The sequence below is a fragment of the Ambystoma mexicanum genome, chromosome 8 (assembly GCF_040938575.1).
Source record: "Ambystoma mexicanum isolate Mex_15411 chromosome 8, UKY_AmexF1_1, whole genome shotgun sequence".
Classification (NCBI taxonomy): Eukaryota; Metazoa; Chordata; class Amphibia; order Caudata; family Ambystomatidae; genus Ambystoma; species Ambystoma mexicanum.
The window spans coordinates 56,874,160-56,892,896 of NC_090929.1; positions in this window are offsets into that span (position 1 = coordinate 56,874,160).

The following is an 18,737-nucleotide window of genomic DNA, read 5'->3' on the forward strand; positions in this document are numbered from 1 at the left end:
TGTGTGCATGTATGATTGTGGCCGCATCCATGAGGTGAATCTGGGCTCACATTTGGGGGGTGCCTCAACATTCACAGTGCATTGTTTCATGTGTACAGTGGCCACACCATGCTCCCGACTCCCTCGATTGATTCGACGCCAATTGTGCTGGTGCAGGTCTCCTCCCACTCCTTCAATTTAATTGGTGAATCAGCGCCACCTCCTGTGGCCATGGCCAGCTGGCGGTTCGCAGACAGTATGCTGCAGACCCGGAGGCGGAGATCGTCCCACCGCTTCCTGCACTCCCTGACGGTGCGGGTGGTGGTGCCCACCGCACTCACTTTCATGGCGACCTCTGCCCAGATGGCCTTTTTCTGGATCAGGGTCTCCCGCCGGATGTCGTTGGCAAATACCACATCAGAGTTTGCTGCTAGGGTCTCTGTCAGCATTATGAGTTCCTCATTCCTAAACTTCTCTTTACGCTGGCGGTCAGTGGTTTTTTTATGGCCTTTGGCATGGTGAGGGGATCCTTGTGGCTTTCGGATGGCACAGTTGTCGAAACAGGTCCAAGGGGCAGAGGATGGCAATGGATTGTGTTTTTAAAGATGGCCGCCGTGCTCTTTCCCGTTCCTGTGCGATGACGCTTTTTCCGGTGCCGCTATTTAACGGTGACCGCTAATAGCAGTGACCGCTATTTGCGTGGTGCAGGAGGTCGGAAGTGCTATCAGCGCTTTCGTCGGTGCCGCTAAGGTTTTTTTTGGGGTCTTTAACGGCATGGCGGTACGGTCATTACCGGCATGGCGCTATGCTCGTGTCCGCGTACTCGGAATGGTACGCAATTAGCGGCCTCTTGCCAAGGCGGACACATTAATAGTGCCATGCCGGTAAATGCCGGTTTTTACCGCGTACCGTGTAATGAGACCCTATGTCCCGGTAGTTCAATACTCTCGCAGTGATGGGGCGAGGAGGTGCACCCGGTCTGGGCTTCGCCACCAAGGCACAATGAGCTCTCTCTATAGCGAACTGCGGGAGAGTTTCGGGAGTCCATTAGCATAAGCAGGGTGCGCTGGACAAATTCTTTCATGGGGCCGTCGATCTTATCTTCCAGGACCCCGATGATGCAAAGGTTGTTGCGCCTGGAGCACAAGTCGAGGTCCTCATTCTTTTGGCTGACACCCAAAACCTGTATGGAGAGGGCAGTCACCTCCGCCCAAAGGGCGGCAATGTCATCCTCGGCCACCCCGACCCTAGTCTCTACCTCGGTAACACGGTTGTCAGTTTTCTCCATATGTGCTTTGATCTACGATATGGTTCCATTCACATCATCTATTTTGGAATGTAAAGCAGTAAACCCCTTGTGCATGTAGTCCACAATCTTTTGTGATTCAGTAGCCTTGGGGGAGTGCTGACGTGGAAGTCTCTGGTTCAGAAATAATCTCACCTGGCTCTGCTTTTTGTTAGCTCCTTTGGTCATGAGCCCACCAACCCTCACAGGAGGAAGACTGCACGGCACACAGAGATCAGCAATGAGCGGTCCGGCCCAGGAAGTCCAGCCTCAGCACGTGTCGAGGGGTGGCAGGGTTGTCCAATGTATTCTGCAGTGGAATGGTAGAGCTCTGGACTGCGTATCTTATAAGTTTCACAGTAGAGGTAAAGCTGGTCAGGGTATGGACCTAGTGTGTAGAAACCAGCCCCGGGTGAGAGGCTCAGGTTTCACATGCAAGAGCCCAGTAGGCAGCAGTAGTGGAGGTAATGTTCAGTAGGGATGGTCAGCAATGGCTAACAAAACCACCCAATCTGGCGTGGCCGGCCCAGACCTGGCCCATGTGGGTTGTGGACTCCCACCTGTGATGGAAAAAAGGATGTGCAAGTGTGGTCACAGTGGTGCAGTGTGAACAAGCAGTAAGCAAGCATCCGTGCTATGGACAAGAGCGAGCTATGGCTCTGGCTGTGACCAGAGGTCCGGGCTATGCTAGGCCCAAGTTTATTGTGTCCTCCCCCGTATTATGGGATAAAGTACAGCGTTGAATATGGGCCAGGTGTCCAGGGGGGCCCCGACTGCGGGCACCCACCCTCCACCACCAGTAGCAAAGCGGCGCTGTCACAGGCAGGCCTCTCTGCACGGTTCGTGGTGAAAGCTATGTTGCAGCTCAGGAGATTCTGATGCACACGTAGCAATAACCAAAACAAAGGTGAGGCATTCCCCTGCGTCTGGAGACCAGTTATCACAACTATCCTTGTGCCGTATTCTAGGCAGGATTAATGCCGTGTCGGGTGGCTCACCTTGAGGAGGATGGAGTCAGCAGCAGTGGGTGGACCCAGGCTGTAGTGGCCAGGGGAGCCTCCGGGGGCTACGTGAAGTGATGTGTTTCTAGCTAACTCCCCACGGCCATGGCTGGTGCCGCAGGGATCACGCTGAGGTGTAGGCCGGGTAACGCGTGTATCATCCCTTGCTCTGTATCGGGATGAGCCACACTACAACGGGGCAAAGAAGGTGATTGTAGAGGTGTCTTGTGGACCGCAGTATCTGAAGTGGCCCCATTTCTGTCTCACCAGATAGTGGTTGGCGCCACGTATCACGGGCCTGTCATGGCGTGGTCTCCCCAGCTGACATCAGGGTCCACCAAATGCAATGGGGAAATTACGTGGATCACGGCCCACAACACTGAGGGCTCCAAATGCTGCGGCAGTGGTGAGCAAAGCTGGGCGTGACCCCAAGACATGGCAGGACACCGGCCGGTCCAACGGCTGCGGGTGGGAGTCCCGAGCCAAGCCGAAGTGGAGAGGGTCCCTCGAGGCATTAGTGCGGATGAGTCTGTTGCATGGGGATGAAGGCTTTGTGGCACAATCCAGAGCCCTGGGGGGCCACAGCTCAAGGTATGCTGTATAAAGCGGAGGGCGTCCCTCCCCCAATCAAGCCAGAAGCCTCAGCACTCATGTCTATGGGGGACCATGCGCTATGGACGCGTGTCCCGCAGTGCCACCGCAGGTTCAGTTCACAGCTCAGAGAGGGAGTGATTCCTCTGGAACGGCTCCTTCCCGGGCCGTAGTACCAAGCAGGCAACAGTCCGTAGATTTTCGAAATGGAACACTGCCCCAAAGCGGAGAAGTTGATATCAAGGATCATCCCATTAATGGAGCAGCTCTTCAGGCGGCCATACTAGTGCAAGCGCAACAGCGCCCCCCACAATGCAATTTGAAATACCTTTGCAGTGCACATTTTTAAATACTGTAGAAAACACACCAAGTCTGAGAGTCTGCTATGTGGCAGGGTTGTCAGGGTAGAGTGCAGGCTCTATTCCTAACAAGGGCCACTCCTATCTTGCTTAGTCGCTGCTGGTTGTCGGCTGGCCACTGACCTCCCCTGCTGACACCTGCAGACATGATAGGATTGCTCCGTCTTACTTGTGCTTTCTGCACTCTTGATTGGACAATAATTGGCACATGCAGATGGTTTCACTTCTGCTTAGTCTAAGAGAAATGTGGCCTTTGTTCTTAGCTTATCCTGGTTAACTCCCTTTGTACTTTCCAGTTATGTCTTGCTGTGTCATCCTTAGTCTCAGCAAAACAGATATTCTTTGTTCCTTGCATGAAGCTGTTTTCTGCAGCGTTTCTGTCTCTGGGGTAGTTTTGAAACGATCTGATGTCCATTTTTCCATCAGACCATTTGTCTGAGTGCATAATGTCTCTCATATCTTCGGTGTGGTAATGGGACGATACCTGGTGCCATGCACAGAGTCTTTCTGTTTTACTTCCAGTACGATGTTATCTGCTCCTCTACATTTCCCCCTCTGGTTGAGTCCTTGACCACCCCCTTAATCTTCTCCACCTTCTCTTCACACTGTGGCTTCTTTGGGATCCATATCTTTGTCACCCCCTCAGGTGACTTACATTCTGTATACGTTCATCGACACTCCAACTCATATATCAGTACTCCCCAGATGGTGGACAGAATACCCAAAATCCTACATATTGCTTATGATCCTTAGGGTAATAGAATTGTGTATCTGGCAGTGCCATTGGACTTCCTTTTATGTTCTCATGGGTGCTGCTCTTGCTTTGCATGTGTGCACCTGTTTCAGCATTTATATTGTTCATTATCTTCATCCCAATAGCTTTCTTTGCAGTCTTTTGACATTGTCCAATGATGATTCTCGCAATGCAGAATCCCAGCACTATGAACAGTAGCATTGCTTGTAGTAGTTTGAAATCATTTGCCACCCATACAGGAATCCATGATGACAGGGAGGAGAACCAGTCATCTCCTTCAATCCCATCTACATCTTCCACCATTTTCGTATGCAGGGTTGACAGCATAGTTATTGCTTCTGTCAGGGTTCAATTTTCTCCATCATTGGCAGGTGTGAATGTACAGCAAGAAGGTGCAACCTTGGCGCAAACACCACCTCATTTCCTGTAATCAAGTCCAGGACATACCTGTTATGGAGGGTCATCAATGGAATGGCCCTTCTTCCCAAATTGCATTGAATTCTTTTATAGTTGTGTTGATTGTCTGTAGCAGCTCCCTTCTGGTGATTTGTAACCACTTGGCATTCACTGCAGTCTAGAGCCCTGGTATAAATATGGATGTAGATATCATTGCTGTCTTGCAAAACAGTTTGTGCTCATCTGGAGTACTGTCATAAGCTTTTATTGATTTTGCCGAGAAGTAGTTCTCTCTTTTCAGCTGAAGGAGGATCAGTGACCTCTTCTTTCTCTGGTGTTCATCGATTTTTGGAAAACTTTCAATCTGAAGATCACTTTGGGGAATCACCAATGCAGGAAGATGTATGAACACCATAGAACATATTCCTCCCCGATTCTTAGGCAGCTGCATATGAGCTCTGGATCCACAGGCCCAATAGTAATCCATTAGTACACCAGTTCCATCATTCATTCCTGGTACTTCGAGTACCTGTTTGCATCCTTTATTTTCTCCAACTAGAACCAGGCCTTTGTTCCTGAAGCATGTTTTCGCATTCTGTAGAGGTATTCTGGACACCGGTCCTGCTTCATTGTCAACGCATGTTAGTAGCTTAGAATACTTAGCCCACGACTTTAGGTCATGTTGTTTACTATTTGCACTATGCTTACTGGTTCCTTCTTGAATAAGTGTTCGGTGCAATATAACAGTCTTTCTTCCCATCTGTACTGGTGGTAACTCATCCAAATGCCAGCATCCTGGTACTCATGATTTTTCCACTATGCCTGAACAATCCAGCCTCTTCGTTACAAAAACCTGTGTTGGTCTCCAGTCAGGGATGAATATATAAGCATCTGGCTCCACCATCCTATCTCTTTTTCCATCCTTTGTGTTTTCACATAAGCATCTTCATATGGAAATGATCTCCTTGATCGCCATCATAGGGTTGCCCATCTTACTTTGAATTGCCCTCTCGCTGTTCATGCTGCTAGATGACTGAGGCACTTCACATCGTGTGCAGGTACTTCTCTTGCAATTCATGTTCTGGCTGCGTTCATGGCATAGAGGATGAGAGAACACACGTAGCAGCTTTCATCTGATGACTCATCCCCACCTCCTTCATGTGTTGATACCATAGGTTATTCTTTAAATGGGCAGCATTATCAAGATATGAGTTTATATCCTCATTATCTTCTGCATCATCTCTCTTTGCTCGAACAATATGTTCAGAAATATTAGGGAAAATATTGTCTATACCTTTACTGGGGATAACCAGAAAAGCATCATCACTTAATATTTCATCTCTATTATTAAGAATCAGCTGTTGAAAAGCCGCAATAATGAGAAAGAAAAGGCAAACCATTGTACAAAATGACAATACAAGCATCAATCCACAGGAACTTATTGGTCTTCTCACTGGCCTGGCACCTCTTATATTCTAAAACATTTTCATTCTCTTTTTCTTTCAATGTGTGTTTAGGTCACTTTTATTGAGTTCTTTTCTTTTTACAGCAAATATTGCAAGATAATTGCCCTAATAACTCTGAGAATGATGGGGCTGTTTTTAGGATTCCTCAGAAATGTAACCGCATCCACGACTTGTCTTACTAAAGCTGGGTACGACTGGAGAATATAGATGAAAAGAGCATGCAAAAATGTACGCACTGTTATAGTTATAGGAAACATGAAGTGATATGTGTATATATGTTGCTGCTTTGTTTATAACACATTGTTCCCTTTTCTTAACTAAAATGTTTTCTGAAATTGCTGTTATGATTCAGGCAGTGTCAAATATGATGTGAAATCTTTGTCTCTTATTCTTGATGTATTATCTGTCATTAGTTCAGCTGAATAGAGATTATGGAACTACAGCAAGGCCATTAACTTCCTATTAAGCTTTAGGAAATGTCTATTCATTCCAGAATATTTTTCTTTATCTGTCGATTTTTTGTCCTTGCCTTTGGTAGCCGATATGGTCTGCATGCGGGAAACTTCTTCTCTTGCTTCCCAGTCAGTGGTTGTCAGAGGGGTTGGGGTCTTTCCTTTGTAGGGCTTTATGTCATTCAGGTGCAGCCAGGCTCCCCTTCTTTTAAATTTAACAGCTGTGGGTGTGACTTCCTCTATTAGAAATGGTTCTTCAAAGTGGGGATTATTCCAAGTGTGCACAAAACCTTGAGCTAGCACCTGGCCCCGTGGGTAGAAACTAGGTTGCTTTAATAGTTTACTCAGAACATAATTTGGGCTGTCTTCCTCAATCTTCTCTGACCCTTCCCTCCGCTGCTTGATCTTTTGAGAAATGAAGGAAACACTTGCAGTCATATTTGTCAAATAATCATGTATCTCATCACCTACAGCCTTTGCAACACTGTGGGCATCCGTTTCTACTCTAGTGGGAGTAGAGAGGGGTACTTTCATGCAACATCCAGTCTCAAATTCATGGGCAAACAGGTGGTGATCTGAACCAGGCCTACGTTTGGATGTTTGTGGAGCCCCTGTATTCGGGGGTTCAATTGTGGTGCCGCTGCTTGCTGTGTCGGTACTTGCTGTGCTTGTATAGGTGCTTGTTGTAGATACCCTTGTGGCATCTGCACTTGTGCTGGGCTTTGCTGTGCCTGTAGTTGAGGCACATGTATCTGATTCTGTGTCTGATCTTCGGCATAATACTCCTGTGGTTCTGTATTATACTGCAGACAATAGCACATCCCCCCTCTTGGAGCTTGCCAGTTCTGTTGCATGCCCCCTCTACTCCTGCATATTCAGGCTATGTGTCCCATTCTCCCACAATTCCATCATTGCTGTGGCTGTCCTCCATTAAAGCCTCCTCCTTGAGAGTTCTGAAATCCCCCTTGTCCTCCTCTAGGTGTGTTCCCTCTGTCTCGTATCCAAAAGTTACACCCAGCTTGATCTGCAGGATACCCTGTATTACTTGACTGCACTGGTTATACTCACTTACCACAGCTTCGGCACTTGTCAATATCGCTCCTTCTATAGCAAACTACAGCAATGTTATCCTCCTCCCATTTTCCTTGTTTTAATCACACCCATGTCTGATTTATCAGGGTACTGTACTCTAAACACCCTCCATACGTCTGCTCTGGAATTATAAAATGGCGCTCCGTCATTTGTTGTGTTTTGTGTTGTTACACTTGCATACCCTGCTCACCTCCAAATGTCATCAGCTCTCTCGTCTAGGATGGCTGCTAGCAGGCCCTCTAAATCTCCCTCTGCCAACGTCATTCCCGCTGTTATCCTTTCTAACTGATTGATCCATTTTCCCACACCCGCAGTTAAACCAGGCAATTTACATTTCAAGTTATCTTTATCCATCTGTGGCAATTGTTTATTTTGCGGTCATCCTACCCCTTACTCTAATAATGGGAATTGCGTATACCCTCGCCCATAATTGTGCCCGCCTACACTTCTCATTTTCCAGGTGGGGCTAGTTTCACCGTCTGTCTTTGTCCTAGCAGCAACCTTAATCTGCTCACATATGGTGGAGATATATCCCCTGCACTGCGCAAATGTGCTGGTGGTCATTCAGAATATCGTGTCGATTCCAGTGTTTTCTCTTTAGGGTCTTCTAAGTCAGACTCTTTTACTCCTTTTTCTATACTTGAATCTAATGAAAAACCACATACACCCTCTCTCTGTACCTTCTCATTTTGCACCCCTTCTTCGTCGGACATCATTATACCCCAGCTTGTATGGCTATCATCCCTGTCCTCGTCATTAAGATCTAACCCACCTACGGATACTGCTGTGTTTTTTTCTGCCATTATATCACCCAATCTGCTTTGTATTCCTTCTGATAAAAATCCCTCATTGTTCCCTTTAGTTTTTATAACCATCCTTTTCCCTCATTTTCCTATATAGATCCCCAATCATTTTCCCTATGCCTTCTTCCTCTTGCTCCTCGGCCCATGTCTGTTTTCTTTGTATTTCCTGCAGCTCTCTACAGGGCTGTTGTGATCATCTCTCTTCTTCCCATCATTCCCGTTCTTCAACTGGCTCTCTGCATCTGTTAACAAGATAATCTATCTCATCATCTTTATGTTCCCTACTCCTTCTCATTTCTTCTTCCCTTCTCCTCATCGCAACCTACATTCTTTAATTCTCTGGGCTTCTAGTTCACCACATTTTCTGTCCTTGATTCTCTCTTTCTCTTTCTTTTGTTCTTCATACCTTCTCGTTCTTCCTTTTGTTTCCTCTCTTTCTCCTTCTGCTCCTTCTATGCTTTTTCCTGTTCCTTGTCTTTCTCTTCCTGTTCTTCACTTTCCTCCCTTTCCTGTACACCATTGATACCTTTTCCATCTAACTCAGTGGTATTCAAACTGTGTGTCGCGACCCCCTAGGGGTCCGCGGGTGCATCCCAGGGGGGCCCTGAGAGCTCAGCATGAAAAAAGATTTTTTTTTTTTTTTTTTTTTTTTAGATTGGAAGAAATGGGCAGGGGTGGCCCACATGGGCGGGCTGAAGCATGAAACTGTCTCAGGCAACAATGAAAAAGTGGCCCACAGTTGTAAATGGATATTCATTCCTTTAGTCACAGACTGGGCCTCATTACTACTATGGCGGACCAGTAACAATGGTGCTGGTAAGCTACCGGCACCGTTGCTACCGTTCCGCCATAGTAAGAGTTGTGCTCGTGGGTGCTTGACAGCCCCCGCCAGGTCTGACCTCAGCTCGTCGGATGCACCGGCACCGTTATTAACGGTGCCGGTGCATCCGAGCTCCCCATTCCCATTTGAGCCATATGGGGCTCAAATGGGAATGGGGATCTACCGGCACCTTCGAAAGGGCAATTATCATGTCCGCCTAACTCGGCATGACCTAGTAATTGCCCATTCGTGGGTGCCAGACCCGGATGCAACTCCAGTGGCAGCCGTGCCGGTTTTACCGGCACAGCTACCGCCAGAGTAGTTATGAAGCCCACTGTTTCAATAGTACCCAAAGGGGTGCTTTGTGTTAAAATGTAAGTAAATTGTGATATATTCAGCAACAATGGTCAACATTACTAACTGCATAGTTAAGTAACTCATCAAAATGGTCCACATTGGCCAAAATGGTGGCCCATTTTGATTGGCCCAAACTAGCATTTTACATTTTTGGTACAGGCATTGCCCTATAGGCCTGTCCGAGCCTGGCGGCTCATCCATAATGGCAAGAGGCGCCCACCCAGTGGCCCCTCACCCATTATGGAGGAGCTAAGGCGCCAGCCCAGTGAAACAGTGAGCACTCCCTCAGCTGCTTTATCCAGCTAATGGAGTGCTCCTGGGCTGGCTGAACTGTCAAAGGGAAATACTGTTTCCCTTTGACAGTTCAGTTTAGTTCCCCAGCCGCACATGCTCACTGAGCCATGCAAGTGCTGGGGCGTTTTGCTTCGCCAGCATTGCATAGCTCATTGGAAATGCTGGCTGGGGCACTGCATGTCTGTATGTCCGAGGGGGAGCTCCTGCGCCTCCTCGCACATACGGACAGAGCAGCTGGAGCAGCACCCACACACAGGCCAATGCAGAAGGTACGTTTATGTTCATTGTTTTTATTTAAACATGGGTATGGATGCGTTATGAGTGAGTGTATGGTGATCGATGCTCATGTGAATGATAGAGTGATTGCTGTATGAATGTGCAGCGCCTTGCATATACACATAATCATGTTCATTGTGTTAGGACCAGTGGCGCCCAGGGGACAGGGATGGTATCTTTTTACCGGACATCTATCATTCAAAACCCTCTGCCTTGTCCACAAGGCTTTCTGGGGCCTGGGTCCAAAATACCTTCAGCTATTCCTCCGCAAATACCTCCCCTCTCGAGCTCTTCACTCCTCTACCTCCAACTCCCTCAGGGTCAGTCGTTTATCAAAGAAACGAGCTGGGGGTAGATCTCTGTCTTCGGCTGGGGCCTCCCTCTGGAACAGCGCCCTGCCACTCTAAAACTTGAGGAGAACCATCTTTCTTCCTGCACTTATCAGACCTACCCTGTCTGCTGCCTTAAACGTAGCACTTGCAAATTGCTGGCTGCACTACCACTGTTTGTTGCCTTTATTATTTATTTATTGTTATTTATCTGTTTCTCCTCTGCTTCGCACTTTCCACTTCTCCCCCCTTCCATGCACTTTTCCCCTCACACTTGCGCGTTCTCAATGTCACTGGGCCTAGTAAGATCGCTGTTTTATTCTCCTCTGTTCCCCTCCCTTGCCTTGTCACGCTCTGAAACACTTGTGTACGAGCGCGATAGAAATAAAATATCAATGCCTGCCCCCTGGACTCCCAGCAACAATTGCAAACTGTTTGGCTGTTTACCCATTTTTTGTTAAAAGTATGCTCTACAATGCAACATTTTAACCTATTATTTAAAAAAAAATTCACAGGGGGAAACCCCCCCGAACCTCCCCTTAATGCCCCTCCACTTAAAAAAGATTCACCAGCCGCCACTGGCCCTCAGACTGTGTTGGGAACGGGATGGGGGAACCGAGGGACTATGGTGGGAGCACAATGGGCGGGAACCATGGGATAGTGATGGGAGCAGAGTGGGGAGAGCCCTGGGTGTGTGATGGGGTGGGGAGAGACCAGCGACTGGGTAGGAGTGGGATGAGGGAGCCCAGCGACTTTGATGGGAGCAGGTGACGGCGCGCAATATATACTGTCCATTTGGCATTTCTGGGGGGTCCCGACCTGCCCAAATTTTGCTCAGGGGGGCCCTGGCCAAAAAAGTTTGAAGACCACTGATCTAACTTGAGTAATATCTGTCCTCCCACTCATTCGTTTTGCACTACGATCCCTTCTTTGACTCTGTCCTTCTCCTCTTTTTTTTCTTGACTTCCTCCTCTATTTCTATCTGTCTACTTCGTTGTTCATCACGCTCTTTATATTCATCGCGTGTCAATATATTTTTTAATTTCTTAATCCTACTATATTCCATGCTGTCTTCACGATTATAAGCGGGAGGTGCATATATTGGTTTAACATACCCCTCTGCTGCCTTTAATTCCTTTAAAGGATACATTCCCTGTTTATCTTCCATTGTGTCATCTTTTATAGGAGGAGTGAGAGGAGCTGAGGGCGTTACATCCTCCTCCTTATGCTGATTAAGCATCCACTGCTGCTCAGTCGGGCCTTTGTTCTCATTTTGGTACATCTTCCACAGCTCTTAAATAGCTAATATATTTTTTTAATTCTTTCCCGTGTATGTAGCATACAAATACGTTGTCATATGTCACGATACTGTTTTTGACAGCAAACCTTCTTGAGGTCATGGCATGAGTGTTTTATTAGTCATGCCCTTCACCCATTCCATGTGGTACTGTTTTGTTTTAGGTCTGTATCCTGGTAATATCCTGAATAGATGTAAAGGAGAAGTATCCCCCATGATGACAAGTCGATGTTGACTGCCAATACTTACTGGGCTTTTAAATCACTTACAATACGAAAATCATTTTGGGCAAGCACTATTGATCGCCTCCCTTTATCATTGAGGATCAATATTTCAACCAATGTTTTAAGTCTCTATGGTATCGTTTCTCTTTATTTCTTCATTTATAGTTCTATCGACTCTTGTTGGCTTTTTGTTCTATTATTGCCACCGCAAGAACCTTTATTTAAGTTTTACTATTTTTCTCAGTTTTGAACCTTCTCTGATTGACGCCAGTCTCTTAATGTTAAGGCCTGATATTCAACTGATTTTAGTACCATCGTTTTATATTTCTTAGTTTATACACAATAACAGTTTTCCACTGATGTATTTATAACCCCAAATAAACATGCACTTTTCTTTTTTCTGTGAATACCTTTGTTTACTTTCCCTTAGTACATGTATCTCTTCTCACTATTTACTCCATCTTGGAGTGTAATACGTATTCTTCTTAATTGGCTCCTGCCTCAGGAACCCCTGTCATGTACTCTACTTGGAGTTTAATTTGTATTCTTTGGTTCCCTTGGAACCCAAAATCGAGGTATTAATCTTTTTAAACACAAATCCTATTACTGTATATTTACATGTAGGCTATAGCCCCTCCCGTTTATTTGCCACTTTCAATGCTCTACTTACATCTGTGGCTCAGCTCAAGTTCCTCAGCATCAACTCTTCTCCAATTGACCAGTTCGCCTTCTGTCCGCGGGGCATCTGTCAACCACTCCTTTCCACACGTGTGTATTGTGCGTCGCTTTCCAGAAGAAGCTCCACGCTCTTCTGGCTAATGGCAAAAGACGTCAATCGCCCAAGAGTCTAGATCTGGGCCTAGGTAGCTGGATCTTGACCCATCTTCTGCTATAAAAATGTACAGTAGCACCTTCGAGCATATCTCAAGAGTTGAATGGAACTACCATAGTAAATGACCTCAACCTAAATAACCGGACAGACTAAAAGAATATGGCGAAGTACTACTTTATTAGTAGCTCAAATAAAGTAGGGAAATCTGGTGACCATACAAAATGCAGCTCACACACTCTCTGTTACCTTTCTCTTACACAAAGACTTTACACTGTAGAGGAGCAGGTGGGCATGTCATTCCTAGCTCCCCCCCTCACCTCCATCATATTGGTACAGCAGGAGAAGAGCCCTATCTAGGACACTAGGTATTATCCCAATACCGCTTCGAGTATATAAGAGACGATATGCACTCAGACAACCATATCAAATATGCTCCCACACTGAAAGAGTGGAAGGATGTATGCACACACCATTGGACATCGAAGAGCTATAAGTGAATTCAGACTTGGGAAGAGTGATGTCATGAGGGAAAGACAAGAAGACACACTGACATGATATGCAAATAATTAAAGAATAAAGATGTAACTGAAGTAATAAGAGAAATATGTAATTGAAGACTAACAAATCATAAGCACCAAAGAAATAAACAAGGAGAGATTAAGTGAATGCATATAAGCAGAAACAGGAGACAAATAGACAATTGATGCAGAAGAAAACATAACGTGGCTAAAGCGGCCATTAGAAAAAGATGGACGCTGGACTTGTGTTGAAACCAAGCAAGCTACCTAAGAGACAGACCAGGGCTGCAGTCTCAGGAGATGCTGGAAAAACAGTTTTGTGTAAAGAACACAGAGGAGTTTATTGGCCTTTGATCAAGGATGCTATATCAAGGCATAATTGCAAGTCACAAAGAGACTCAAGAGGATAAGCCATGTACGCAAGACATATTTCTCTTGGATTAAGCACAGAATAAAACATCTGTCAGTGTCAAGTATTGAACAATCAAAGATGTGAAAAGCTTATTCAAGATGGAGTGAGCAAGCCTCCACTGTCCAAGAAGAGTAATGACACACAGCCTAATTAAATCAAATAGCAGTAAATAAAAGGTCGTAATGGACAAAATCATGGTCTCCTCACAAGTGATTCAGAATTCCAAAACAAGGGCTATTCATTAAGCTCCAGACAAAGATAATGGTGTGCATACACTCCCTTAAAAGTCCCAGAACAGGGAGCAGGTTGCAAGGTCAACTATTAAGAAGAAGCATAGGCTTGGGGCCTGACCGGTGAGAGATGATGGACTAATTGGGCAAGTGGGTAGTAGTCTGATGTTGCTCTTTGCACTCGAGATTTGTTTTGCCTATGTGCTGCTAACGAGCAGAAATTCCAAGGTTGGGAGAGAATGCCAACCAATCAGATGGTCTATGTAGCAACATGCTATACGGTGTTGCACAGGTCAACCCGCTGCTGTTATACTGCTATAATCTGTATTATATGTATTTAGAGGTAGGCGTGCCTACTAGATAAAGGGCATCCAGTGATATTTCTAATACCTATATGATACATAGGTATATGTGTTCCATTAACTAATCCCTCCCTTCAATAGGTTTTACAGTTTTCCACATAGGATGACGTCATAGTTGATGGATGTCGAGGTATAAAAGCTTTGTGTAATCAACATTGCAGTGTGAGTGCGTGGACTACAGTTTGTTGTTCGCCAGATTGCCCTACTTTGTTTTATGCTGATAATTAAGTAGTACCTTGCCATATTCTTTGAGTCTATCTGGTTATTTGGGTTTGAGATCATTAGTGGTAATTCCATTGAGCACACGAGACGCTTCATGGTGCTATAGCACAATATTTCACTGTACGTCGGCTATGATGTCATCCTATGTGGCAAACTAGTAAAACCTATCGAGGGGAGGGATTGGTTAGGGGAACATATATACCTATAGTATGTATAAGTGTTAATAACATGAGTGGCTGCTCCTTATCTAATAGGCATGCCTCAAAATATGTAGAATACTGATTATGAAAATAACAGCAGATTGGCTTCTGCAAGATTGTATAGTATGTCGCTACATAGCCACTCATGATTGGTTGGCATAGTCTCCCAACCTTGGACATTCGGCTCGCTAGCAGCACGTGAACAGAATGAACCCCAGGTGTGGAGAACAACGTCAGACCAGTGCCCACATTGGTCGATTAGCCTGCCATGTCTCATCAGCTAGAACAAGAGCCAAGGCTTCTCCTTTGTAGTTGACCTTGCTGGATGTTTTATTCTCTGGTATTTTTAAGAGAGTCAGGGTACACCACTATCTTCATCTGAAGCTTAATGATTAGACCTTGTTTTCGAGTTCTGCATCACATGTCAGTAGACTTCGAATTTTCAACCAGTTATTTACTGCTATTTGATTTAATTATGCTGGGTGCTATTACTCCTCTTAGCCTCTGGAGACCCGGTTGCTGCATCTTACTTGTGCTTTCTGCACTTTTGATTGGCCAATACTTGGGACTTGAAGATGTTTTTGCTTCTGCATAATCTAAGAGAAATGTGCCCTTTGTTCATAGCTTTTCCTGGTCATCTCCATTTGTGCTTTTCAATGATGTCTTATAGCACTTGCGTTAGTGTGGCCTCATTAGGAATTTAGTAACAAGACTTGATGGTCACGTCGGAAGCGGCCATTGCTGAGCTTGTTCCTTGCTCTTGCGAGCGTTCATGGTGCGGCTTGACGTGCGGGTAAGGTGCTTTACTCTAACGGAGTGAGGTGAGGCAAGGCGAGGCGAGTCTGTGGCGTGTTTGTGGTCATGGAGCGAGGCGAGGCAAGTGCTGCCCCCGCTACCCCTGCAGCCCTGCGGCCCCCCACGGCCGCCAGGGCCCCCGCTGCTGCTGCTGCTGAGGAGGAGGCAGGAGAGGAGGAGAGCAGGAGAGCGGAGCAGTACACTCACCCTGGACTGCACCTCTGACCCTTACTTTGTAGAGGCAGTCAGAGGAGACGTCAGAAGACTTCAGAAGACGCCAGAGGCCGCATTTGCATGGAGAAGCGGGTCTATGGTGAGCAGCTGCAGCGAGACCTAATCCCCACATATTGGGAGTACTGTGAGTACTGGGAAAGGCTTATGTGTGCGATGGTTGGTTTCAAGAGAACACCTGCTTGACAGTTCTCTCAAGGTTGGCCCACGAGGTGCTCTTTGTGGGACCATTAGCACAGATATTTGCACAGATATTTGCACAGGTCTCTCCACTATTGTAGTGTCTTGGATACTGAATTAACTATAGAGACTAGTGAGGGGATACAGCGGGAGACTGCAGGTCTAATCCTTTGATCCCAGCTGTTCATATTTTATCTGCAGCACTATGGCACTCTTTTGATATAGTTAATATTAATTAAGGCATTGTGATTAGACCTCAGAGCTAGGTTGTAGTAACCTAGCAGTAAGTGAAACGTGTGGGCGCACTAATATCGATTGACACTTCGAACCAAATACAAACAGACAATCAAAAAAAAAAATGAAGTTGCGCAGTAACACCCTCTTAGATGACCGCAATTGCCCGGAATGGGATTGTTCATATTTAGAGGAAATAACATCCCAAGATGCACTCTCTACACCATGTAGAGGGGAACCAGTACCCTCAACATCAAGCATAACAGCGATTGTGCAAGTACACTCAGCACAATCAGTGAATAGCAATGCAGTATCAGACATTGCCCAACATTCGAAACGTTGTTTGGAATATACCACCACAACTGAAAAATGACAAAATAAATAGAAGATCATTTTTGTGAGGGAAAATACATGGAAAGTATGACTACGGCCAAAAATAACAACTGGCATATTTTGTATGTTGGGGAACAGAAGACACCCACCAACCACAATCCTTTTCCTCAATTGGTATTGGAAAAAGATACCACGGCTGAGACTTCTATGGAGGGCACAAACCAGGAGGATGAATTTGTAAAGGCAATATCGACCCAATAAACCAATGGTGGGAGGCAAATGACCGAGGAAATTAAAGACTCAATTCAAGGATCCCAACAAATGCAGGAGGAAGAGGCCGCAAAACAAGCAAGTACGGAAACCATCTCAGCATTAAATTTTGTCTTGAACTCCTTGGTTACAGTTGTTGATCACTTAAAGACTGAAGTTGAATTGCAAGGCGGCACTTTGCTGACTCGTGAAACATCTAGTATAGATCCATCAATAGTGGGACTAACAACGACAATTAATACAGTCCTCATGACCTCTATTAATGATTTAAGGATAGAAATAACTAAACAAGGCCCGGATCTTTCAGCAATACAAAGATCTCTTAAACAGAGGTCAGAAGAAAAAGATTAGCAAGTAGGCCTCCTGTCAGAAATTCTCCCACTACTGAAAACCCAGAGGGCAGAAAGAGGTGGAGCTACAGAATCTCCTTTGGAAGGAGAGGCTGAAGTTATCTGCTTCGATGGCACACCGCTTTCGGAGTCTGTCTTGGAGGAGTTTAGAAGATTGGCACATGTGGTTGAAGATGGTGAGGCTGACGAAATGGAGGTCAGTCCAAGTGATCCTCAAATGAGTGTGCATAAGGCCCCCCCAAAAAAACAGCGAGAGACTGATCCGGAATGGATAGAAGCAGGCAATCATTTAGCAAAGGGTAGGAGGAAAGCAAGGAAAAAGGAAGCCAGAAAGAAATGCACTGCCACATTTCCAATTGCACTAAGAAAAAATCAAAAGAAAATCCCAAGAGGTGCACAAAGGGATACAATCCTGAACATCAGGGACCAATCTAACATCAAAACCAATGACACAAGCAAACATAAGGAAAGACAAAAGGAAGAACTTAAGTCCCTCAAGGACAAGAAAAGTAAAGGTGCTGGAAACGGGGGTGGAAAAACGTACTGTGGCACAAAGAAAAGTAAAAATAAATGTGAACCACACAGAAGATTTATCACAAAATCGGATAACGTCGACCAAAGAAAAAGAAAAGAAAGTCAGTGGGCGGCTGCAGACTGATGCACCACAGGACAAACCAGGAGCTGCACATGAGGCAAGGTTGCAACCCGACAATTCAATGAATACATTGGGTCTTGAAGAAATAAATTCAAGGAAGGCAACTACAAAAACATGCCCCTCGGTAAAAGGTCCCCCATGGGCCCCAATGTTCCTAAAGAAGCGGGCTAAATGCACGTAAAAGAAAATCATCGCACTAGCAGTTGAACCTACCAGGAAAATTACGCCAATCTTTTTACAACATCCTCGCCAAAGAGGTACAACACTGCCCAATCAGATAGTTAGCAAAAATGGTCAAGGCAAAACAAAGGAATTGGAGGAGGTAGCCAAACAACAAGAGCAAGAGATTTTAGAAGACCCATGTCAGGGGGTATTGCCTGAAGACCAGGTGCAGTCACTGGTGGAAGCTGCTGAAAATCACTAATACGCAATTCCAAGAATATGGTTTAAGGCGACAAACGAAATCCTGCAACACAAGTCACTTTGCAAAAGAGCAATTTTGGGCTATATCAATAAGATTCCTAATCTCTTTCTGTTTGGATCAGGAGACATGGAATACGTAAAGTTCCCAAATAGCTGCAATCAAAAATTGGCAGAGGTGGGCTTTACATCACTGAAAGCTTGGAAGGCAATAAAAGATAAAAGTAAAAATCTGAAGAAAATTCACCTGGTGGCTTTGGAGAATCTGCCGGAGGAAGAGGACAAAGAAAAAGGTAATGGGAATAGTAACCCCAAAGAATCAAACCTAAGAACAGCAAGTGCATTGAACGATCAAACCACCTCTAGTTCTAATGCAAATAAGACTGATCTTAAGGATGGGACATTGGCCGCTCTTCCTGAAATCCTTACACAGGTAATCCAGAAGCTAGGTCTTGAGCTTCCGCACCTTTAGGCAAGATGAAATAATAATTACAAGCTGGAACACCTGTGGTTCAAATACCTTCACGACAAATAAAATGAAAAATACCCTCTTTCAAAATATCGATATAATATTACTTCAAGAGACCTGGCATACACATCCGTTGCAAATATAAGGATACACAGTCTTCACAGTTCCAGCAATACAGAAAGCACTCGGTCGGCCATCATGTGGGCTGTTGATTGGGATTAGCAGCTCTCTAAGTAGAGATGTCACAAT